Source organism: Camelus bactrianus, chromosome 4, assembly GCF_048773025.1.
Source record: "Camelus bactrianus isolate YW-2024 breed Bactrian camel chromosome 4, ASM4877302v1, whole genome shotgun sequence".
Lineage (NCBI taxonomy): Eukaryota > Metazoa > Chordata > Mammalia > Artiodactyla > Camelidae > Camelus > Camelus bactrianus.
Genome location: NC_133542.1, coordinates 86670344 through 86697337, shown reverse-complemented (window position 1 = coordinate 86697337; position 26994 = coordinate 86670344). Strand labels below are relative to the sequence as shown.

Genomic DNA, 26994 nt, shown 5'->3' with positions numbered 1-26994 from the left:
TCCTTCTCTTACTTGCTCTTCCTCCAGATCTTCACAGAGCTGGCTTCTTCCTTTCTCAATTTAATAAGCCTCTTCATAGGGCACTTCCTTGACATCTCACATTAAAGGGGCATCCTCCTTCCTTCAGTTTCTGAGCAATGTGTTCTTTTCCTTCCACGCACTGAAGATCTCTACCAATGCAAATGGGTGTACCTTAGATATTGGGGTAGGGATCCCCATGGCAATAAAGCAAATATTGTAATAAAGTAATTCACACTTTTTTTGGCTTTTCAGTGCATATAAAAGTTATGTTTACACTATATTGTAGTCTATTAAGTGTGCAATAGTATCATATCTAAAAAATATACATACCTTAATTAAAAATACTTTACTGCTAAAAAAAAATGCTAACCATTATCTGACAATGGTAGGGTTATCACAAACTTTCAATTTGTAAACATCGCCGTATCTGTGATGGGCAATAAAACGATGTATGCCTGAAATGTTTGTTGAGTTACTCAAAGTTTGCTTTCTTAATGGAAGTAACCTCCATGAAGGTAGGTAGCATGTTTCCTCATGGCTGTATCCCAGATTTTGTAACAAGTGCTTGCCTGGGATTTAGTAGGACTTTTAATCAAGTGTGATGGAATGAATATGTAACACTCATATACAGTAGAGGCAGAGAAAAATAAGGAATAAAAAGTGTGTGTCTGTATTACAATAACTTTTTTTATTTAAGTGCCTGTAACGTTTTGCAATTAGGAACAGGTGGGTAAGGGGGCAACTCCACAAAATCTAAACCAAGCCTTTCGCGCCTTCCCAAGCCCTTGGCAGCTGCGCGGCTGCGCAGACCTCCATTCACCGCCCCGCCCCCGCTTTTTCCAAGGGGGCGGGGCCAGGCGGACTGCGGCCCAGGCGCGCAAGGATGACGTCACTAGGCGCGTGCCGGGTAGCCCGTGGGAACACCTATTCTGAGGAAGTGGAGACCCGTGGGCAGGCGGCTGAGACAGGTAACCCACGCGCTCCTTGTTGTGTCCCTGTCTTCTTCTCCAACAGCACTGGGATGGCGGTGGGCTTAGCAGCGTCCCGTTTTAAAGGCGACCGGGAGCCCGCCGCTGCCCTCATCTGTCTTGGTCAGCGGGGTCCCCATTCCTTCTCAGTCCTTCCAAACTCCTGAGGCTGAACCCGTTCTGGGGACTGGGCTGAGCGGCCACTTTCTCGGCCTCCGCTTTCGGGGTGGTGATGGGCTCTGAAGCTCCTCTCCCCCGTCGTACAGACCTTTCCTCAGATTGCGGTTGCCGCCTCCTTGCTCTCTTGCCTCCAGGCCCACTTCACCCGCTTCTTTTCTCTCCGCTCCAAGCTCCGTAGGGCTCATCTCCAGTCATGTTTAAGGAGACAGAACGGTTTCCGACTCTTCATTTCTACTTGCAGTGACATCCAGCCACCTCCCGTCCCTAACCCCCCCCCCCCCCCCGCGACGACCCTTACTGAGAACACCAAGTTTTGAGTTTTTGTGTCCCTGAAGAGCATTTGTTCTGTCAGTCTGGAGTTTTGTTCATTAAAGCATGCATTTGTTGGGTAAGGGGATGGTGCAGTAATGTGAAAATCTATTTTGATAATAATGATCCACATGGCATCCAATCAGCTGTTGAGGTTGATGAAACAGTTACAGCATTTCATTAAAATACTCCTGTTCCTGTATTTCTTTTTCAAGTAATGATGACAGTTATCCATCAAAGGTAGCCATAATGAAAAAGAATATGAAAAGGAATATATATATATGTATGTATATGTATGACTAAAACATTATGCTGTACACCAGAAATTGATGCAACATTGTAAACTGACCACAATTTAAAAAAAGAAGGTAGCCATCGAAATAAATAAGCAGCAGAACTCCACTAGGAATGTCTAGCCTGCCAAAAAATAATTGGATTCATATTCTTGATAAAGGAATTACAAAACCAACCAAAATAGATATGGGAGAAGAAGCAGGATTCTGAAATTTTTGATCTCATTGATGGTTTGGTTTTGTATTTTCTTGCACTTTTAGTACGTTTTATTTTTGAATAGGGCTTGTGGTGCTTAATAGAATTCTGAGAACCCTGTGAATGACTTGGTAATTGTTAAGATTAGGTTGTTATATTTGGGGGACAAAGTAGAAAAAGGTTAGGGAATAATAGTAGCCACTCACTATTGACCATTTGCTATATCCCAAGGACTGTGTTCAACATTTTGCATGTTTTCTCCTTACCTCACACAAGGACCTTGTGAGTTAGGAATTAGCATCCTCGGTTTACAGAAAAGGAAACTTTGGCTCAGTTATGTAAAATTAACTTGCCAAAAATTCTTAGTAACTAAACGGTGGAGACAAGCTTGAAGTTCAGGTCTATGAATTGAAACCTATGCTTTTTATGTTTGCAATGTTTAACTAGCTTATGGCCAACACTTTAAAAATATCCTTCTCTGTTAATGTAGTTCTGTATGTGTTCTCCAGGTTTACTTTTTTCTTAAGCATATATCAAAGTCTCAAAGAAACATAAACTGTTTAGCCTTACCTTTAAAACTTCCTAATTTTAACATAGTCCCCAAATTGTCAGTTGTATGTTCAAATTGACAAGATAATTGAGCTTCTGAAGGTCTTCTAAAGATCTTTAGGCTATATCAGATGCATTTTCTTACTTTGCTCCCAAATGCTTTTTAATTTTTAGGAACTTACTGAAATCTTTTCTTGGGAAGGGTGAACTGAATACATACTCAATTCACCACTTAGAACCTGATGTTGGGAATATATTTTAAACCTTCTTGAGATGGATTTGAAAGCCATTTAGTGAGAAGGGGCACCCATTTGTAGTATGTAAATTCTGGACCTACCTCTGACTGGAGAAGTCTGTGTTATATATTTATGCCCATGAAGGACCAGAATGTAAATATTGAGATATATATGTGTTTCTCATATTTCTAGACAATCTTTGAGTTTATACCTGACCTAATTGTGCCTCCAGTTGCTGTAGTCCTTGCTGGTTTCATCTGTACAGCTGTAGCCCTGTGATAATCATCAAATAAATCACTAAATGGAGGGAGCTTGTCTTGATTTCCAGCTAAAGGAAGTGTAGTTCCCTTAGACAGGAACAGACGAACCTCTTATCCTTCCTACAGCTTTCCTGCTGTAGGAAGTATACTTTCAGAGTAGGAAGTGGGGGCTTAAGGGTCAGAAAGAGGCCAGGAATTGGGGGATGGATAGGAAGGGTTTTTATCCCTGGAGCTGCCAAGAAAGGACAAGCTTATTGCTCAACTACAAGTTTTGAGTGATGGGAACTTCCTCAAGATACTGAGCAGCAAGGGTACCTACCCAAGAAGCCCTGCAAGAAATGGTTAGAGCACTTGCCAGATAAAATCTTTTTTTTTTTTAAGCCATCATTGAACCCAGGGGAGGAGACCAGAGTTAGATTAAGCCAGTGGTTCTCAAGTCTGATCTCAGGACCAGCAGCATCAGTATCACTGGGAACTTGTAAATGCAAGCAGTAGTCGGTGGTTTAACAGGATCTTCATGCATGTCAAGTTTGAAAACCACTGGCCCAGGAAATTCACAGAGGTTGAGAACCACTTTGCCTAATTGTGGTGGCAAAGTCACAAGGTTGAGAAAGAATGAATGAAAACTTCATTGCATGCTGAAACATCCTGTGATCGTTATGTAAGGATGGCATTCCTCTTACAGAGTAAGCTGTGTTTCAAGTTGAATGACAGGAAAGATACTGGTGTCTTCACTATAGATCCAAGTAACAAATACACTTGTCTTATAGGTAGAGAATACTGTCTCTGCTCATGGCTGCAGCTTGCACTGCAATCTCAATTCTGCCAGACTGTAGTAGATGAGCTTTTCACCTTGCCTCCTTTTCCATTTAACATATTTATTCCTTGGTTCCTATATTTTATTTATTTATTTATTTATTTATTTATTTATTTATTTATTTATTTATTTATTTATTTATATTTTATGCAATGACTTGTGAGAATCCTGTTTTCATGGTTTTGTGAGAGCAAGAGTTGGTTCAAATAGCTAAGTGGTTCAGAAGTGTTAGGGTACATAAGAATTACCTAGATATCTTACTTCACATGTGGAATATTGTCCCCCATCCCTGGCGATTTAGATTTAATTGATCTGACATAGTGCCTAAGAATGTGTATTTTTAACACGCACCACTCCCACCAGCCTGCCCCTCCTCATTGGATTCTAGTGCGTGTGATTCTCAGTCCACATTTTGAGAAACACTGTGGTAGATCTTTGACAAGAGGTGTGATTTATCTGGCTAGAAAACAAACGTTTTCATGAGTTTCTGAGGATATTTACAGATATGAATCCGAATTGGTAGCTGAAGCTACTTGAATGTTTAATGTTCACTGGAAATTGATTCATGGGATAAAATTCTTTGAGAAATCATAAGTACTCTTCTTGGGTTAAAAATGCCCCTGAAGACCACTTTGACAGTGTAATATTATAACACAAAACCAATCAGACTTAGAGACTTTATAGTTCTATAGTTAATATTTTCTGAATAATCTTTAGGAAACCTACCTTTACAGTTATGGGGCTACATATTAAAGCTTCACACAGTCAAAGAATAAATTAACTTGAGAAAATACCGTGAAAGTATATCTTTTCATTGTCTCCACACCACGTGCTAGAAGTCTTAAAGGCATCAGGAGTGTTAAGAAAATAATATGTCAGTGATCCTGTAGGCTGGTACCCTAAGGCAGTGGTCAGTGGCAGTAGATTTATCTAACATGATTTATGATTTTTTTCCTCCACAGAATTATTTTAAAAAGTTGTTATATCTACTTTCAAGAAAAAATGATTAATGAAAAAGAATGGGACAGGAAGTTTGTTTGTTTTTTCTATTTGAAGAGAGCCTTCAGTTACTATCTTTCTGTAAAACTCATTATTCCCAGATTCAGTCAGGTCTTCTTAAATTGATAAGAACATAATGGCATGTTCTTGTTTTACCTACTTAGGATGGATAACTACCAACGAGGTGGTTGTTCCTTTTGCAGTGGGAAAAGGGAGTGATGAGGGTGATTAAATATTCCAGTGTCTTTAATGTGAGTTTTTTTGAGGAGGGGTTATATGATGACATCCCCCATCAGGAATGGGGATAAGCTCCTCTTAGGAAGCTGTTTCAAACCATCCATGGCCCTAATATTTCAGAATGGGATCTAACCCATGTTTCCTTTAGATAGGAGGAAAAGGTGCAGTAGAGCCCAGACTCCCCCCCCACCCCCCGCCCTGAAGTCACTGCGTTAGTAGTGGGCCCCTCTGCAGGCTTTTAGGACTGGTGTCGACAGGAAGCAGGCAGCATCAGTAAAAAGCCCTGCTCCAGCTGATCATCAGACAGTTGCCTCTCTGCCAAGCTCAGCTCTGTCTGACAAGCCGAACTGGCAGTGGCACCTGGACTGTGTCACACTCTATGGAAGAACTTGTAGGGAAGACCTGACATCCCTCTTCTTTCAGCTGCTTCCTCCGCGGAGGCCTCCTACCTGCCACTGCCCCCTGCCATTCACTCTAACACTGTTTTCAAATACTTTTTCTTGGCTAAGTGCCAGCCCTGTGTCTCCCACTGAACATGTACCTTGCTTTATGGAAAAGAGCAGTCCTAAATTTTGCTGAAAAGTCATTTTCTGGACATTCTAATTTCCCTGTCACTTTTTAAAGTGTAGCTATGTCACCAGGCTAAACTGACTTTTTAAAACCAGTGTTTTCTTGAGTTGTATACAAGATGATTTAAAGTGGTACATGTATAAGCATATTTTGAATGTTAATATATAGTGGAAAAATGTGAATTAGCACTTCAAACCCATGATTTCATGGATATTATAAAAGGTGAGTCAGTGGTGAAGTGGATTGAAGAAAAATACTTAATAAATAATAGCATGTTGTGAGGATGGTAAAAATACTAAGATGGTACATACATAACTGAAGCTTGGGAAGTACTGTGTTAAACAAATACTCAAGGCTAACGCTTTTTGAAACAGTCTTTCAAATAATATATAAAGTAAATTCTAAGATTGAAATGCTATGCCGTGTGGGAAGGAGATGAGTACTTAGCATACCATAGTTCTCCAACTGCAAGTTCCTCTTGAAATTAATATGTATCTTTTTAAAATAGTTCCTTCAAAACACTAAACTTATAATAATTATTGCTAATATAATTACATGTTTTTATTGAGTCTTTTGTTCTAAATTATATAGGATTTTCTATCTTTTGTAGGACACTTATGAGAAAACCACTGAAAAACCTTGTTTAAATGGTTTTCTTTTCTCTTCCCCCCACTTTTAAAAATAATAGCTTTATTGAGATGTAATTCACATGTCATAAAATTCAGCCTTAAAAAGGATATAGTTCAGTGTTTTTAGCATATTCACAGAGTTGTGTGCACATTACCACAGTTTCATTTTAGAATATTGTCATTACTCCAGAAGAATCCCTTTATCCGTTAGTAGTCGCTCCCCATTTCCACCTTTCCCTGGCCCTGGCAGCCACTAATCTACCTTCTCTCCCTGTGGATTTACCTATTTGTACATTTCATATAAATAGAATTATATGATGTATGGCCTTTTGTGTCTTCCTTCACTTAGCATAATTTTTTCAAGCTTCATCCATATTTGGTATGTATCAGTATGTCATTCCTTTTTATGGCTGAGTAATATTCCTTTGTCTGGATATACTGTATTTTGTTTTTCCATTCATCACTTGATGCACATTTGGATTGTTTGGCTGTTTTATTTTTAAACAATATTAAAAATACCTGGGGCTTTTGAAAGAGTTGCTGGATGACTGCATGTGTGTTCTAGAGGGGATTCATGCAGTGAGGGAAACTGGATTTCTAGTCCCTTATGATCATGGATCTTAGGAGTCTGTGTCTGTCATCTCTTTATCCTAGTAAAATATATTCTCCCAGGAGCTGGAGCAGTGACTTTTTCTCCACAGCAGAACAGTGATTGTTACTAAACTACTTGCACGTCATTTCTTTAAGGATGAAATTTCAAAAATAGCTTCTATTAAAAACAGTGTTTTTCAACATTTCTAGAAGAGGAGATCTTACTGAGAAAGCTGATGTTTTTCTCTATATTTTCTTTCCTAATTTCTTTATTTTTATTCTGCTGAACTCTGTAACCCAACTCTATTAATCTAGATCCTATTTCTAGTATGTGAATATTTATAGACATAATAAATTCTATTCCTTCTCCTAATAGAGTTTTAAAAGTTTTGTTACCTTTTATCATAGCATAACAAAAGTTCCTGTGTGGTCTGATAATGCTTTCATCTTTAAATGTTAAATATTAAGCCAGTTCTTTTTATTTTTAAAGGCTGTATTAGTTGAATTATATCCACAAAAGTGTTCAATAGTTATTTATCTTGGGTCTGTGGCATGCAAAACACTTCATGGAGTAATAGCCTTTCCTTTTGCATCTGCTATAGTCATACCTTATTTCAAGAGTTGTACTCAAATTCTGCTTTGAGGACCGTGAGTAAACTGGAGTGTGACATGGGTTTATGAGGATTTTAGAAACTGTCGTGTGAGAATCAGGTGAAAAAACTGATGTTTGGTTTTTGAAGAGAAGATTTAGGCAGTGTCATGGCAGCCCTCCCAGCCATTCAGAGCTCGTCTATAGAAGTCTTGTTCTTCTGGGGAGTGATGGGGAGAAATTTGAGTGAAAGTAGTATATTTCAACAAGGCTGGTACTCCTGCCAGCTTAGAAGTAGACCTAAAACGTGAGTTTGTGTTCTAATTTTCCATCCTTGTATACATTTCCACCACCTTCCAATTCTTAGAATATCTAGGTCAGTGTCTCATGGTAAGAATGGTTTCTGGATAGCATGTCGCCTATTCAGGGACATATAGAATGTTACATAATTGCATCAGCATTAATACATGATTTTAGCTTGACCAAATAGAATGTAAACATGTAAAATGTTTGGTATTTTGCAGTTTTAGGTACTTAAGTTTTATTACATCAGAATTAAAATACACCTTTCATTTGGTGTGTATGTGTAAGATTTTGTCACTCCTTAAAATGCAGGACCTGTGATATTGTATAAATCACAGGACCTATGACAGTATAAATTGCCTTGCCAATAAGCAGCAGAATATGGTGTTTTCTGAGTGGTGGAAAGACTGGTAATGGATATCAATGTTTGGGAATACGGGGGTAGTTTTTGATGTGTTTCAGTGTTGCCTGTCTCTTTCAACTTATAGGTTTAGGATCTAATGCCCTTTTTTTTTTTTTAATATACTTTTATTGAAGTATAGTCAGTTTACAATGTTGTGTCAATGTCTGGTGTACAGCCCAATACTTCAGTTACATAGGAACATACATATATTCGTTCTCATATTCTTTTAACCATAAGTTACTACAATATATTGAATATAGTTCCCTGTGCTGTAGAGTATAAACTTGTTGTAATGCACTTTCTGTGCTTTAAATGGGCATTTTTGATCTAGGCTTGGACTGTGCTTCAGGCAATAAAGTATAGTTTTAAGAGTCCAGAATCTGAAGTCAGACCATGTGAATCCAAATTCCAACTCTGCCATCTAATAACTGTGAACTTAGGGAAGTGTCTTAACCTCTCTGGGCCTGAATTTGCTCATCTGTAGAGTGGAGATGAAAGACCTGCCTCTTCAGGTAGTGAGGAGTAAATGCACTAATGTGCTCACGGTGCCTAGCGATCTCTTAGCAATCTCATAGCAAGGAGTTGTGAGACGCAGTAGCTAATTGTTAAAGCTACGGTACAAAGATCAAATCCCGTCTCAAAGATTTCTGACTAGTCTGGGGGAGTTCTAAACTGACCGAATCCCCGAGCGATCAACATGTTCTAGGGATGTTTTGGTGAATGGGGTTCTCCTGGACTGCCGTAGTCTGGATCTGTTCCCCACCTGGTTTCCTGAACCTCTGAAACGTGGAGCGTTTGTGGGGTGGGAGTTCTCTGGCATTTTCTCAGAGGAGAATGGCTGAATGTGCAGATGTCCCATAGGAACATGGAACATCAGAGCACCGTGGAAAATTGCACCACCTTATGCTGTAGGAGAAAAGAGAACCTTTGTCTCAAGGGAGGGATAGAAAAGGACAAGAAAGATTTTAAATTGATGGGGAGACAAAATGGGCTATATCTAAATATCCATGAGTATCATAAAATTACTCAATTTTACATGATTGATGTATCCATTCAGCAAGTGTCTATTAAGCATTCATTCACACTGGTTAGCTTTATCTAGGAGAGAGAATGTTAGGAAGCCCTTGGATTTCATTACCAAGGCTGCTTCTTAAATCCAGGCTGCTCTTTTCCTGGTGGCAGGCTACAGGGGCTCATCCTGGTTTTCTCTCTTCTCAGAACTGCCTCCACCTACCCCTCTCCTGGGATTTTGGTTTTCCTGAGACTGTCTGCAGATTGGCCACACTTTCCTTAGCTTTTACCTTTTCCTTGTTGCTTCTGAGATTAGGGATTTTCGTGCTAATCCTTATGGAAAAAAATAGAAAAAGAGAAACAAAGGGAGGGTTATTTAAAGATTTGATGTTTTAACAATTACAATGACCGATTCAGTGCTACGATCGTAAACCAAAAGTGGAACTGGAAGACAAGGTGAGCTTCTGTGTTCTTGATGCTAAGCAGGGCACTCAGTAAACCTATTCTGTCCTATGTACTGCTTCTCTCTCTCCTCTGTGCCCACTGAAAATCTTTCTTCCTAGCACTGATGGAGATCGAACCCTCCCTGGTCTCAAGTGTTCAGTTCACATTCCCAAGGACCTCCAGATATGATGATACTCTTTTTTTTTTTTAATAGTTGTCATTCCTCTGTTTATTGCATTTCCCTCCCCCCCTCATCCCCAACCCCTCATGGTTATTTCTCTGAGATCCATCCCTGTCTTACCATGCAAATCCCTCCTTTTTACTCTGTTTTAAAGTATACCCAGAATTTTGTTTTAATCATGTATAAGATGACAGACATAGAAACTACCTTTAAAAGAAAAGTGTATTTACAGTTCCCAAGAAGAGGGGGCCTGCCATGCAGGGCCACACATGGAGGCACTAGGGTTGGTCAGGAGAGTGAGGGGAAACCACGGGCATGAGCCTTCATTGTGGCACCTGGGGAAAGGCAGGGCAGGGCATGGCCAGCAGACAGGGTTGGCTAGTTTGGATCATTTTAGAGGGCTCTGGGCAATAAGGGTGGTCCCTGGTTGTCTGGTATCTCGCCTTGGGTGATTTAGAATAGAGGGAATATTGACTTGGTGTGGGAGAGTTAGGTAAAGGAGGTGGCTGGGGGTGTGGACTCTGGATTGGTTGGTTTGCGTATTAGCTAGCCCCAGAAGGGATTGTCTCTCCAGGATCAGCAGGGCCCCGAGGTCTCAAAGTGTATAAAGTGCAGAAAATCAAAAACATGACTAATACATACCCTTTGCAGTAGAACCGTGCTTATCACGGAGTGGTTCTTTTGGGGGCATTTTCTTATTGAATGATACAAAGAATGGTAAAGTAGCTCCCTGTACCCCAAGAGTTTACAGTCTAGCTCAGTAGATAAAGCCTGTACATGTGAAACAGTGACTAGTCATGCAAGGTGTATTGAAGAGCAATGGTGCAGAACCCAGATAACCACTGGTGAGTGGCAAACTGAGGGTGGTTAAAGCGGAAACATGGGAAACTGCATATCTCAGCAGACTCAAACGGGAAAATCTAAGGTGGGGCGTTACTGGGGTCAAGCATTGATGCGGTAGGTGTGGTCAGAGTTAAATAAGCAGGGACTCAGAACCCTAGTGACAGTATCAATGAAATGGCTTGGAATTGTGACTATGGATTCAGCCTCGGAAATTCAGCCCCTTACTCTGATCAATGCTCAGTAAATATGAGTATTGAGTAATTAAGTAATGTGGGGATGAATGGAGTTGGGGGTTGCTTAATCCCCAGTCATGATTAAAAGAAGAATAAAAATATAGTGCAAGATGGACTTAGGATAAAATTATTTAATTCAACATATCTAATATTTGGAAACACAATCCTTATTCATCAAAAATGTGAAAATAATTAAAGTGTGAAGTTTTAGGTGCATTAAACATTGTAAAATTTGAAAAATGCCACAAAACTCCTACCTGTCAAAGTCATCTCTTACTCCTCTCTCATTTTCATTGAACTCTTTCTTTTAAATATTCGAATGGGGCAAGAGCTGGGCAGAGACTACTGTCTATTGTTTGCGCCTACTCCTCCCTTCCCTGAATTATTCTGCCTTCAGGGTTCTGAACCCAGCCTTCAGGAGTCCCCTCACCCTAGCTGTTATCTGTGATGGACCTCTGTTTTGTTTTCCTAATGACATTGATACAAGGTGGCATGTTTCTCTGTAGGATTGCCCTACAGCAGAGGCCATGGTTACATGGTGATTAAAAACAGTCTGGTCCGACTGCTTGAGTTCTGCTTGGTAATCTTGGCCACTTAGCCTTTCTGAGCATAATTTCCCTCAAAGGGAATAATAAGAATGAAAAAGATTACAAGAGAGTAGGAGAGTGGCAGATACCTAGAAAGCACTCAATAAATACCAATAATTTCTTCTTCTAAGTAGATCCTCTCGAATAGATGTTTTCAGTGCTTTTTGCTAGTTTCAAGTTTTCACAAATGCACTTTAAAAAACAAACTGACAAGTAAACTTATTTGTGCCTGTATAATGGAAAGTTGTCTGGATATGCAAAAATCTTGTTCCCTGAGCAAGATGACAAAGGCCAAGGGAGGAGGGAAGGGTAAAGGATTACAGGAGGACACAGTCCAACTTGATAGCAGAGGTGTCTCTGCCACAGGCCATGCTCTAACCCTTTCATTCTTCATTGTCTTCTATGTTTTTACCAGTTTTGACACAGAAAGGCTATTTTCTAATTTTAAAATGTAGACATTTGATCAAACAAGTCAGTGTTGATTAAGACCCATCTCCTGAGGAGGAATCAGATGTTGAAGTTCAGGAGGTGAAGAAGCTTTCCATGCCTTCCCTGGCCAACCTCCCTGGGCAACTGGACTTCTTGAGGGAGGAGTTGAGGAGTGAACTCTCCTTTTCTTTGTAACTGTAATGAGTTCTCCCAGGAATCCTTTTCCGATCATTCCACTATAATTTAGCTTAAGTGGCACTTTTAAGAAAACTGAAACAAGCTCTACTTTGCAGGCAAGCAGCAATCAAAGGGATAAATTCTTTCCTCTTTGAAAATGGAGTGAAATCACTTCCAATATGATCTTTGCAACCCAATGCCTGCTGGTAATGTGAGCATAAACACATTAGGCACCAAAGAGGAATGGCATCTGGATGCTAAGATGTGATCAGAATAGCCAGAGTAAACACAGGCTGCCGTCAGGGAAGCTGAATTCCATCATACCACATCATGCTGAAGCATAATTCAGTGTAGTCATAGACTGATGTGAGTAAAATCAGTTTTTGTTTTTAGTGTTCACATTTTAGACCTCTCTCCCCCTCCCCCCTTGACTGGTTGGTTATAATATATACATCAAGCCACAGCTGACAGTGATTTACTCTCTTTATCCGGGGAAAGGTCTTTGACTCTGATTCTGACTTGGCTTCACTGCATTGATCTTCATCACAAGCACTTTTTGTAATTCCCACAACAACATTAACTCCAGTTGTTGTTGTGTGGGGTTTTTTTGTTTTTTGGATATACATATCACAATAGGGTCTTTCATTACATGATCACAAATTATATGCAGTCACTCTAATATGCTTCATGAAAGCAGTAAATTTAAAGAAAAGAGAGACTATTTGAAACTTGAGACCAGAGAGCACAGTTTATCTTATTTACAGTTTGGCTTAAAGATTGGTATTTAAGTTAATATCATACCACATGTGGTAATCCTGCAAAGTGCTACATATTTTTATTTATAGTTAAGGGAATAAAGCAAAATCCCCTTTTCATTATGTTATCTTGCATTATTTACTCAGTGATAAACGACGTTGCCTCACGGGTATGAGTTTTGCAATGAAAGACCCTATTGTAGCATATATTTATATGGGGGAAGGGGTAGGTTGTTAGAGTTATGGTTCCAGAGGGAATTTAAACTCTGAATATCCTGGTACTTGTTCAGTTAAAACATATAGCTTAATGTTGTTTTAACACTGTATTTTTAGTTGAAGTAAAAAAATAAATAAATAAAAAGGAATGAACAAAGGGAGAAAGCTTAAAGTTGAAATGCTTGAAACTAAATAAAGTGACTGAAGGCATACCAGCATATCCCGAACTCAAAGATGAAACCCGTACCAGAAATAATGGTGATCCTTTGACTGGCTTGCTTCTGCTATTTAAAAATTACTTCAACTTTAAAGTTTATTAACTGTTTAAGGGCAAATGATTTCTATTAAAGTGGGGACATAGAAAAGTGAGGAGCTGAAAGAAAAGTTCTGAGGGACCGGAGAGTTTAATAGCTGCTCAAACCTTTGAGTAGAAAACCTGTTCCATGCTGTTTAAGTTTGTCTAATATTCATAAAAATTTATACTGAAGAAGGATAGAGCTAGATATTTTGGAGGGAGAGTTAGTCTTTTAGAATGTATTTGTTTTGAAATAGAATTTTTTAAGACAAATGAGAGGAAATACCAATTTAAAATAAAATAGAAATTAGTTCAAGCTTCACTCATTCAGAATTTTGAGTAATTTAACCAGAAATGGGCTGTGATTTTGCTAAGTATGAAAGAAAGATTTCCTAAAAAATTGTAAAATAAGAAGGGAAGGATGTAGCTCAGTGATAGAGTGCATGCTTAGCATGCATGAGGTTCTAGGTTCAATCCCCAGTACCTCTATTTAAATAAATAAGTAAATAAATAGATAAAATAAATAAACCTAATCCCTCCCCAAAGATTATAAAATAAGATAATATTTAGGACTAATATATTTGGGGCTTCCCCCTACCCCCCACCAATTCACTGAGCATTTAAAAGGTATCACTCCATTGTTTTCTGGGCCTCCATTGTTTCTGATGAGAAGTCAAGTGACATTCTGATGAGACGTCAGCAGTCATTTGTGTTATTATCATCCTGCGTGTAATGTCATTTTGTTCTGGATACTTTCAACTTTTTTGTTTGTTTTCAGCAATTTGATTATGATGTGCCTAGATGTGGTTTCCTTTGCATTTATCCTATTTGGGCTTTTTCAGATTCTTGAATCTTTAGATTTATATCACTCAGCAAATTTGGACAATTTTAACTATTCTAAATATAAATGGTTTCTTTTAGAACACTTTTAGATTTACTAAAAAAGTTGCAAAGATAGTATAGAATGAGAATATGCATATCACCCAGCTTCCCCTAATGGTATACATAATATATACATAATAATCATGGTATATTTGTTAAACTATAGAAGTAACATTGGTACAATGCTATTACCCACAAGTAATTTTACAGTTTTTCTATTAATGTTCTCCCCGCCTCCCCTGTTTCAGGATCCAGTCTAGGATACCACATTACATTTTATTTTCATATCCCCAAGCCTCCTCCAATCTGTCACAGTTTTAAAGATTTTACTTGCTTTCCTTTCCATGCCTTGATATTTTTGAAGAGTACTAATCAAGTATTTTTTAGAATGTCCTTCAATGTGGAGTTTGTCTGGGGTTTCTTATGATTAGACTGAGATTATGGATTTTGGGGAGAATTCTGCAGAGGTAAAGTACCCTTCTTATCAAATCAAATCAGGCAATAATGATATTGATATGACTTATGACTGGTGATATTAAACTTGATAATGTGGTTAAGTTTATGTCTGCAGGTTTCTCTGCTGTAAACTTAGTATTTTTCCTTTTCCATTCTCTATTCTTTGGAAGCAAGTCAGTAAATACAGTTTATACTCAAGGGGAGGGAAATTAAGTTCTGCCTCTTGGGAGAGATAATTCCTACATCTAATATTTGAAATTCTTTTGTAAGGAAGTTGTATCTATCCCACTGCCCCCTTGCCTATTTATTAATCTTTTGTTTATATTAGAATAGAGTTATAGGTACTTATTTTATTCTTTGGGTTCTAATCCAATACTATCATTATTTATTTTCTTGCTCAGGTTGTTCCAGCTTTGGCCCTTGGAAACTCAGATGGTTCCTGTGTCCTTTTGAGATGCCCCTTCCTCCTCCTCTTCCTCCTCCTTTTTTTTAAACATCCTTACTTTCTGGGCCTGTATGATGCTCCAGGCTCATCTTGTATTTTCCCTACCCCAGTCCTAGAATCAGCCCTTTCTCCGAGGAGGCCTGGTTCCTATTATTGGAAAAAGTATTTAGAAACCATGATCTGGGTGTTGGTTGTTCTCACCTTACACTATTTTTTATTGAAATAAAATTAATATATAACATTACAGTTGCTCCTTAAAGAACATGAGTTTGAACTGTGCAGATTGAACATGCAGATTTTTTTCAATAAATATGTACCACAGTGCTACATGATCTGCAGTTGGTTGGATCTGCTGATGCAGAACCATGGATACCGAGTGCTGTATTTTCATGGATTTTCATGGATTTTCAACTGCACAGGGGGTTGGCGCCCCAACCCTGCTTTGTTCAAGGATCAACTGTTTCTTAATTTCAGGTGTACAATATAATAATTTGATATTTGTATACATTACAAAGTGATCATCGCAATAAGTCTAGTTACCATCTGTCACTATACAGTTGGCCCCCTTCACCCTTTTTGTCCACCCCAACACACTTCCTCACTGATAACCTGCCAGTCTGTTTTCTGTATCTTTTAGTTTAGTTTATATTTGTTTTGTTTTTAAGATTCCACAAATAAGTGAAATTATACAGTATTGGTCTTTCAGTGACTGACTTACGTTACTTAGCATAATACCTTCAGGGTCCATCCATGTTGTCAAAAATGACAAGATTTCCTTCTTTGTTTATGGCTGAGTAGCATTACATTGTGTATGTATATGTGTATATATATATCCTCTTTATACATTTATCCATCAGTGGATACTTAAGATTGTTTCCATATCTTGGCTAATGTATATAGTGCTGCAAGGAACATAGTGGGTGAATATATCTTTTCAAATTAGTGTTTTCATTTCCTTTGGATAAGCACGCAGAAGTGGAATTGCTGGATCATATGGTAGTTCTATTTTTAATGTTTTCAGGAACCTCCGTACTGTTTTCCATAGTGGTTGTGCTAATTTACATTCCCACCAACAGTGTAGGAAGGTTCCCATCTCTCTACAACCTCTCCAACATTTGTTATTTATTTTCTTTTTTGATAATAGCCATTCTGACAGGTGTAGACCAGCTCATTGTGGTTTTGATTTGAATTTCCCTGATGATTAGTGATGTTGAGCATCTTTTCATGTGCCTGTTGGCTATCTGTATGTCTACTTTGGAAAAATGTCTATTCAGATGCTCTAGCCAATTTTTAGTCAAAACTTTTTGGTTGTTACTGAGTTGGATGAGTTCTTCATATATTTTGAATACTAGCCCTTTATTGGATGTATGATTAGCAAATAACTTCTCCCACTCCGTAGGTTGCTGTTTTGTTTTGCTGATGGTTTCCTTCTCTGTGTGGAGCTTTTTAGTTTGGTATAGTCCTATTTGTTTATTTTTGCTTTTGTCACCAGTATCTTTGGAGTAAGATTCAAAAAAATATTACTTAAAGCGATGTTAAAGATCATACCACCTATGTTTTCTTTTAGGAGTTTTATCATTTCTCACTTTACATTCAAGTCTTTAATCTGTTTTGAGTTAGTTTTTGTGTATGATGTAAGTTAGTGGTCCAGTTTCATTCTTTTGCATGTGGATGTCCAGTTTTCCTAACACCAGTTATTGAAAAATGTTTTCAGTACTTTTATATTGTATGTATGTTGTATATTCTTCTTTGTCAAAAGTTAATTGGCCATATATGTGTGGATTTATTTCTGGGCTCTCTATCCTGTTCCTTTGGTCTATGTGTCTGTTTTTATGCCAGTGTCATACTATTTTGATTACTGTAGCTTTGTAGTGTAGTTTGAAATCAGGGAGTGTGCTACCTCCAGTCTTTTTCTTTTTTCTCAAGATTGCTTTAGCTATTCAGGGCATTTTGTGGTTTCATACAAAGTTTAGAATTATTTACTCTAATTTTGTGAAAAATGTAATTTTGATAGAGATTGCAGTAAATTTGTAGCTTGCTTTGGGTGGTATGCACATTTTAATAATATTATTTATTCTTCTCCATGAGCTTGGAATATCTTTCCATTTGTTTGTGTTGTCTTCAATTTCTTTCATCAGTGTGGTATAGTTTTCATTGTATAGGTTTTTTACCTCCTTGGTTAAAATTTATTTTGAGTTTTTTTTTTTTTCTTTTTGATGCAGTTGTAATGGGATTGTTTTCTTAACTTCTCTTTCTGATAGTTTGTTATTACTATATAGAAATGCAACAGATTTCTGTGTATTGATTTTGTATCCTGCAGCTTTATTGAATTCATTTATTAGTTCGAAGAGTTTTTGGTGGAGTCTTTTGGGTTTTCTCTATATTAAGTATGTCATCTGGAAATAATAACAGTTTTCCTTCTTCCTTTCTTATTTGGATACATTTTATTGCTTTTTCTTACCTAAATACCATGGCTAGAACTTCCAATACTAGGTTGAACTAAAGTAGCAAGAGTAGACATCCTTGTATTGTATTGTTCCTGATCTTTGAGGAAAAGCTTTTAGCATTTCATTGTTAAGTATGATGATAACTGTGATTTTGTCATATATGGCCTTTATCATGTTGAAGTATGTTCTCTCTATCTCTATTTTGTTGAGAGTGTTATCATAAATGGATGTTAAATTTTGTCAGATGCTTTTTCTGTATTTTTTTAGGTGAATGTTGAATTTTTATATTTCATTTTGTTAATGTGGTGTATCACTTTGATTTGTGGATATTGAACCATCCTTGGATCTCTGGAATAAATCCCATTTGATCATGGTGTATGATTCCTTTTAATGTATTGTTGGATTTCGGTTGCTACTATTTTGTTGGGGGTTTTGCTTCTATGTTCATCAGGGATATTGGCTTGTAACTTTTCTTTTTCTGTGGTGTCCTTGTCTGGTTTTGGTATTAGGGTGATGCTGGCATCATAAAATGAACTTGGAAGTGTTCCCTCCTCTTCAGTTTTTTGGAACAGTTTGAGAAGGATATGATTAAATCTTCTTTGAATGTTTGGTAGAATTCACCATTGAAGCCATCTGGTCCTGGACTTTCATTTGTTGGGAGGTTTTTGATTACTGATTCAATCGCCTTACCTATATTAAATTAGTCTGCTCACATTTCGTATTTCTTCATGAGTTAGTGTTGGAAGATTGTTTGTTTCTAGGAATTTATCTATTTTTTCTAAGGTGTCCAGTTTGTTGGCATATAATTGTTCATAGTAGTCTCTTATGATCCTTTTTATTTCTTTGATATCAGTTATAACTTCTCTCTATATGAATATTTTCAAGTTCATTTATTCTGTTTTATAGTCTCTATTCTGCTATTAAACTCCAGTGAATTTTTGTATTTTTTTTAGTAATTTATATTTCTCTGATGAGTTTTCCTTGTAGTTCATTTATTACAGCATTTATGTCCTTAATTTTAATACTAATAGCTGCTTTCAGATTCTTGTCTGATAATACTAATATTTGGGTCCACCTAAGTTGGTTTCCCTTCATTGCTTTTTCTTTGAATATGGACCATGTTTTCTTGTTTCTTTTTATGTCTAATGATTTAGGATTTTATCTTGGACATTGTGTTGATATTTTATAGAAACTCTGGATTCCTTATGGTCCTCTGAGCAGATTAATGTTTTGTTTCAGCAGGCAATTAACTTGATTGAACTCAGGCTTCCAACTTTACCTTCCCTGCAATGGACAGCAGCAGAAATCTCAATTCAGTTCATTTAGCCATAGTGAACTGTTTGGTTTGCCCCTATCATGCAGGGGTTCAAGGGTTAATTAGAAAATTGGGCAGTTTTTATGTAGAATATTGGGTTCTCACCCTTTCTGAAGTTTTCCTTCTTTAGTTTACAGCTGCTGAGTCAGTTCTGAACTCGGCTCTCTGATTCCTCAGCCAGTAAGACTGCTGGCTATAAAATTCAGATTTCAGTCTGAATTTTATAGCTCTTCTGCAGAGCACCTACCAGGGCCTACCCTCAGATGAAAAACAACAAAACCGAAAACTCAGTGCCATTCTCTTCTCCTAGGTGTCAGCTTCCTACAGTTTCTGTCAGCTTTTTGCTCATTCTCATGTGCCTTTGGATTTTTTTTGTCGTTGTCTAGAGTTTATAATTGCTGACCACTGGGAGGATTGGTCTGATGTAAGCTACTCCACTATTACCAGAAGTGACACTCCCTTTCACGTAAGAGGAATAATAATATTAGTTAAATAATCAAACAAACAAATATAAAGCTAAAACTGTATTGTGCTGTGAAGAAGTGCACAGTGGCATAAAACCTAATAGTAGGGGATTTTTACTTAATCTGTGAGGTCAGGAAAGTTTTCCTTGAGGACACGGTGGGGAGAGTAAAGAGTTACTAGACAAAGAAAATTGAAGATGATTGCACATATTTGTTGAATGAGTGAATGAATAATATAATCCAGCTTTCTCTGCATCTTGGCTTCTTTCTTTGCACATATTCTTATCCTCTCAATCTTCAATCATCTCTCCAGCCTTCTGTGATGATGGACAGTCTCCATAGCTGTGGTGCCTATAATGTCATTCAGTGAAGCGTGTCCTTCATGAAAACTTCTTGAGCCAAGGCACTTATGGGTATCAACTGTTTAAGTAGCATAGCAGAGTCCATGGTCTTCTGTTCCGTATGACTGACTGAGTTAAAAGGAAATCCCTTTCCAAATTCAAGCATTTAGAAATGCTGGGTAAAATATAGCCATAAAGAGCTATCCTAGTTGAGCAAAATGTAGAGGGAATGTAAAGTCAGTAAGATAAATAGCTTAACCTGAGAGTCTCTCACAAAGGAATATATAGGCCTTATATATAAATATAGGCCTTAATAGCTGGGCGTAGGGGTAGGGGTAAGGGGAGACCAGATCTCTACCAAGAAAGGGATACCCAACCATGGACCTAGTACATAGGGAGAACTAAAAACTGAGTTATCTGCATAAAGCCAGAAGCCATGAGGGAGTGATCCCTCTGTTCAATGGAGAAAGAAAATCCCATTACATTGTCCAATAGGGAGGCAAGGAAATCTGTTGTCTGCTCAGGGCTATACAGGGAAAGAATTCCTGAGCCCTCAGACTGAAGGAGCACACTGAATCTTGAGCAAGCCAAATAAAAATAAATCCACATTTAGGCACATTTAGTGACACAGTAGAAGCTCAAAGATAATGAAAGAATATGAAAGCTACCAGGGAGAAAAAACAGATACGTATCAAGAAATGCAGATTAATTACAAACTTCTTGTCAACAAAAAAAGATGTCAGAATATAGCAGAGTAATACATTCAAAGTGCTAAGTGAAAGTAACTGCCAGCCTAAAAATCTACACTTTGGTGATCATTTAATAGTGAAGATATATAAAAGATATCTTCAGACATACAAGTATTGAAAGAAGTTACTACTCCTAGACTCCTGAAAGAATGACTAAAGGTATACTTAAGTAAAAAGGAAATTTCAGCAGATTTTACTTTCCAAAAATGATTGTAACAGTATTTACCATCTCATATGCTTTTCACCTGTGTGACCTAATCACTCCCCCATCAAGAGATGAAGTTGAATCCCCTCTTGAATCTTGACTGGCCATATGACTCTTTTCTGAAACCAGTAGCATGTGGTGGAAGTGATACCACTTTGACTTTCCAGGCTAGATCAGAAAAGGTCATTCAGTTTTCAACTCGTTCTTTGGACACTTGCTCTGGAGGCCGCCCGCTGCCGTATAAGCTGTCTGACTAATCTGAGATCTCCATGTTAGAGAGGCTTTGTGTAGCCACTCCGATCATCAGACCCATCGACAAGCCCATTCTCCAGCTAAGTACCATGGAGTGTCATAGTCAAATTCAGAAGATTCAGAATAATGGCCCATCTCAGTGTTACCCAAGTTCCCGACCTAATATATATAAGGTGTATCTATATTACATATAATATGTAATACATATATTTTATATTCATAAAGAATATAATAAAATGGTTGCTGTTTGAAGCCACAGAATTTTGGGTTAATTTGTATAGCAGTAGTAACTGGAATAAAACTGAATCCTGAAAGAAAGAGTGGAGTATATGAATCCATCATGAGTAAGGACATTTGTGAATAAGTAAATTTTGACTTTTTTTTCCTAAGTTGGATGAGAATTGTTAAAACAATATGATACTAAGATAGTAGCAACAATAATATGGAAGCTGGTATAGAGCAGGGAAGATGAAAGACTGATGATAAAATTTTCTAGGATCCTTGTGTTTTTCAGAGATTGACTTTAGGTGTGTTCAAGAAAAGAAATAGATTGTATAACCTATGAAACAGTAGAGGGGAAAAAAGAATTCAGAGAAATTCAACAACAAGCAGAAAAGTAAAAGCTAAGAAGCAAAGAAAATCATGGTAAATAGAAAACACAAAGTGAGTTGACTGAGATCAGTGCTGTTATAATAAATGTAAATAAATTAACTTCAGTTATTTAAAGTGATTATATATTTTTTAAATGCAGTCAAATGTTGCTTTAAAATGATACCCAAAGCAGAATAACCCAGAGCAGTCAAAAATAAAAATAAAGGATGGAGGAGATACATCATTACATCAAGAAAAAACTAACCAAAAGAAAGCAAATGTGACAATATTAATGTCTGACAAAATGGAATTCTATGTATTTTATCCAGGAAACACTTGCAGATGAGTACCAGGAGACATGTACAAGGATGTTCACTGCAACATTGTAATAATGAAAATTTTCAAAGAATGTAAATATCTTTCAGTAGGGAAGTATATGGCTAAATTGTGGAATATTCATATAGGGATACTAAACAGCAGTTAAAAGAAACAAGCTAGATCTGTTTGCATCTACATGGCTATATTTCAAACCACTGAGCGAAAGAAATAAGTTACAGAATAATATGTTAGTGTGACATTTCTAAACATAATACATTTACACTTCTAAGATTCCTTCTAATTCTGAAATTATCGAATTTCACATCAGTAAGCTATGTTCCTATGACTCAGTGCATTTGAGTGTTGGAGGAGCTGTGCCCAGAAACAGTATATACTTCAGTAACTTAATGACTGGCTTTCATCAAGAACAGTCACTGTATCCTAAAGAATGAACACACTTGGAATAGTAGAAAGCTGTCTTCCTCTGAACAAGTAATCTGTGGAATTAAGTATTTGTAACTATTCCCAGTATGCTCAATATTATATAATAAGCATATATGCAAAAATCTCTCCTTTCCCCCTGAGTTGCTTATAAGAAAAGAAATGTTTCAGAAAGAGGCACAGGTGTATTCTGAGAAGCAGCAGTGAGAGCTGTCTTGAGGAAGATGTTTAAGCAATAACTTTCTTGTAGAACCTGTGTAAGCCAGAATCCGTGTTCTGTAAATAACTAGATGTTGAAATCACCAATGCCCTCAGATGTCAAATTCCACAGATATTTATTGAGAACCTACTGTGTACAGGGCACTCTACGTAACATGGTCATGAACACAGAGATCAGTCAAGAGTCCCAAGTTCTTTATAGACTTCTGGAAGATGGAAGTAAGTATAAAATGAAACAGGATAAGTTAAGGGCCATGAGATGATACAAAGAGCTTGAAAGGAGAATATAATTATTATCTTTGGAGGGTTGCAGAATGGCTCTACAGAGGTGGTTGAGCACACTTGCAAGTGTGCTGATTTCTGTTTGGGTGATTAAAAGTGGCAGAGCAGTTTCTTTGCTGTGCCATAGCTGTTTAGTGTGTGAGCCTCTCCCACTTACTACCCCCACCACCTTTCTTAAGAAAAATATTGCTGTACATTAAATCTTTTGAAGCCTGTAATGGTGTTTCTGAGACAATCACTTAAGCATTTAAAATGCACACCACACAGTACACTTACTTTAGAGACAGCAGTGGTTAGCCACTGGAAACTAACCATTGGGTTTGATAAAGGAGGGGAGTTTTATATGTTATGGCTTATGACAGAGAATGGAAAAATGCTTTAGTGAGATGGGCTGGCATTTTAAATCGGAACACAGTAGAAATGTGGTTACTATTTGCTGAGAGAGGCCTTTCAAGGAGGCGTTTGCAACCACAGCCAGTTCAGTTCTTCCCTCAACGAGGGACTGTGACCCTGATTGATGTCAGTGAGAGTTATGTACTTACAGAGAAAGGGGAGTCAGATCATCCATGAATTCAAGGCAAGTAGGAAACAGCTATAATAAGCAAAAAGTTATAATAGACTTACAGTTTATACCTAACTTGGGTTAGAAACTGTGCAAAGGTGACAGTGATCTTCTGAATCTTCTGGGCTGGCTTAAAAATTCTCCTTTTCTCCCCAAAGCTGTTACGCTATGAATTGATTCTAGTCCACACAACTAAAAGAAGATACAAAAAGGTAGAGTGAGGATACGGAAGAGAGTCTTAGAAGGAAACATTTGATGTATAACTTGGACAATATGAGGGAAATGGTCTTGAGAGCTGGAGGATGCGAATGCCAAGGGAAAGTACCAGCGAGTGGAAAAGCATCAGAAATTGACCTTGAGCAAATTGCTTTACCTCTCTGGGCCTCATTGTCCTCTCTTGTAAAACTAGAGCACGGGACTGAGTGAGTCCTGAGGAAGTTTTCAGCTCCAGAATTTGGTGAGGTAGACTAGTTAGAAAGTGCAGTGGGGCCAAATGTAGTTCTTGCTTGTTTTTATTTTCTTTGCAGTTTCATTGAGATAAAACTGAAATACAGTGTTCTGATAGTTTAAGGTGTACAACATAATGCTTATATATATATATATATATATATACACACACACATACACACGTAATGCTTTAATATATAGTATATATATTTAATATACATTTAATATTAATATATATTTAATATATATAATTGATTTATACATATCAATTGCAGTGTTTGTTTTTAAAGATAGCAGCCTTAGGGGTGTTTCAAACATTGGGAATCGGATGGAGACTTGGAGAAGGACAAAGTGTTGGCAAGAAAAAAAATGTCAGATGGAACAAGATTCCAAATTAGTGTGAGCATATGGTGTTGGGGGGAATGCGTCCTTCCCATTTCTGATGTTTCCTTTCTTGTGGAGGAGCTTAATCACTGTAAAACTCCTGATCATTTTACTTCTTCTCACATAAGGGAGGTGGAGTGATTTATTCTGGTAAATTTGGAAAGAAGAAACGGGGTGTGTGCTCTGCTTGCTCAGGTCCTCCCTTTTGCTTTTGGGCAGCAGCCCTGACCACAGAGGGCTATTCTCCTTACTTCTCCAGGCACTAAGTCTTACCTGTGGAGGGGACCTCCTCTTCTGGGAGCTCTGACCTGATCCAGTATTGCCTGTGACCCTGTGGGTAAATCTGTCTAATATGGGGATTTTGTTTTCAGGTACCTTTGGCTGCCACACTAAGCCATGTTCTCCAATTTGGCCTTCATCAATGATAATCGTGATATTTTGGTCTCCCTCTGCCCTATCTTCATCTTATTTCTCAGTATCTTCAGAACTTGGATGGGCAAGAACAGTGCTGTTTATTTGGCTCTTCCAGACCCCAAAAGGGGTGCAGGGAGAAGGAATTGGCTTTAACAAGAAGGAATTCTTGTTTCCTCTGAATGAGGAGAAGGCACTAGTTGTGAAGAACTAGAGATCCTTGAGGTATGATGGAGTTCCAGAGATTCAAAGTCATCTCAGTCAAGTAGGAGGCCAAATAATCAGCTGAAATGAGTCATCAGGCATGGAATTGGAAAGTTAAAAGAGGAAAAGATTTAGAATTGCTTCTATGTGGAGTTTACTCAAGAATCTACTGAAGGATGTTTAGGGGTGGGGCCAAGTTGGCGGAGTAGAAAGACCCTGAGCTCACCTCCACTCATGATCACACCAAAATTACAACTGTCTGCAGAACAATGATGGATGAAAAAGACTGGAACCTACCAGAAAAGATTCTCTATTACTAAAGACATAAAGAAGGAACAAGGAGACTGGCAAGTGGGGAGGACTCACTGTATTATCACATCCAGCACCCCTGTGTGAGCAACCCATGAACTGGAGAATAAGTTATTGCAGAAGTTCTCCCACAGGAGTGAGAATTCTAAGCGCTGTGTTGGGGTCCCCAGCCTGGGGGTCCTGTACTGGGAAGATGAGCCCCCAGAGCATTTGGCTTTGAAGACTAGTAGGGCTTAATTTCAGGAGCCCCAAAGGACTGGGGGAAATAGAGATCACTCTTAAAGAGTGCCCTCAAAATCTCACATGCTCCAGGACCCAGAGCAAAAGCAGTAATTTGATAGGAGCTCTGGGCAGATCTATCTGCTGGTCTTGGAGAGTCTCCCAGAGAGGTGACAGGTAGGGGATGGCTGCAGCTCACCCTGGGGGCAAAGACACTGGCGGCAGCCATTCTGGGGAAGCTCCTTCTACACGGGGGCTGGCAGTGCCATCGTGGAACACGCCCGCTACCTCATTAGCTCCAGTTAGGCTAGTGCCAGGATGCCTCAGGCCATGCAGCTAACTAGGCAGGCACACAGCCCCAGCCCTCAGCAGACAGGCTGCCTAAAGACTTCCTGTGCCCACAGCTGCCTCTCAACATGGCTCTAGACACGGCCTCACCCAATAGAGGGTCAAGACCCAGCTCCACCCAGCTCCACCCACCATTGGGCATCAGCCCTACCCTTCCGGAAGCCTGCTCTACCCTAACTGGGCCAGCCTCATCCACCAGGGGGCAGACACCAGATGCATGTAAACCACAGTTCTGCAGCCTGCCAGTCTGCCCACAGTAGGCCAGACCCTACTCTGAGACCAGCGGGGGCTCAGCTCTGCACACTAGCAGGTGAACACAGTTTTGGAATACCCCAGACACTGTACCCAACTGTGTCAGCAACTAACCCCCCTACCCACCATCTCTGGGATTCCTGGGCCCTGCAGCCCGAGTCTGGGACCTGGCTCTGTCAGCCAGTAGTCTGGCACTAACCCCAGGACCTGGCTTCACTCTCCATTGGGCAGGCAACAGCCCTGGAGTCTTATGAACCATGACTTTACCCACCAGTGAGCCAGCACTAGCCCTGGGGTACTCTGGGGAACCAGAAGCAGTCAGCTGGCTCGTGACTAGTCCCCGCCAACCAGCAGCCAGCAGCCTCTGCACAAGGCATGGCCTGGTAACCAACTGAACTAGGGGCCACCCAAGCCTACCAGACCTCCCACATGGCATGCCACAACAGAAGGACCTCTGTAGCCCTCATAGGGGAACATCTAGAGCATATAGCTTGGGTGACTAGAAGGGAGTGTGCTGCTGGGATGCATAGGGCATCCCCTACAGAAGGCCACTTCTCCAGGGTTGAGAAATGTAACTAACCTACTGGATACATAAAATACAAACTGCAACTTAGGCAAAAGGAGACAGAAGAGGAACATGTTCCAGGTGAAGGAATAAGATAAAATCCCAAAGAACTAAGTGAAGTGGAGATAGACAGTCTACCTGAGAAAGAGTGCAGGGTAATGATAGTAAAAATGATCAAAGAACTTCAGAGAAAAATGAATGCACAGAGTGAGAAGTTAGAAATTTTTAACAAAGGGTTAGGAAATATAAAGAACAGAGATGAAGAATACAATAACAGAAATGAAAAATACCCTAGAAGGAATCAACAGTAGACTAAATGATACAGGGGAAATGGATCAGCAAGCTGCAAGACAGAGTAGTATAAATCACTGATGCTGAACAGAAAAAAAGGAAAAAGAATGAAGAGAAATGAGGACAGTTTAAGAGACCTGTGGGACAGCATCAAGTGTGCTAATATTAACATATGGTGTCCCAGAGGGAGAAGAGAGAGAAAGGGGCTGAGAATATATCTGAAGACGTAATAGCTGAGAATTTTCCTAACCTGAGAAAGGAAGCAGTCACCAGG

General features: G+C 38.7%; 1 protein-coding gene across 13 annotated transcripts in view; it reads left to right on the top strand.

Annotated features, from left to right (window-relative positions):
• Positions 1 to 896: 896 nt before the first annotated feature.
• Positions 897 to 26994, top strand: part of AOPEP (aminopeptidase O (putative)) — a 324317-nt gene continuing 298219 nt past the window's right edge. For all 13 annotated transcript variants that reach the window (XR_012506720.1, XR_012506719.1, XR_012506723.1 and 10 more), the window contains exon 1: positions 897 to 989. The gene's annotated coding sequence lies outside the window, so the exon portion shown is untranslated. The remainder of the gene's footprint in view (positions 990 to 26994) is intronic.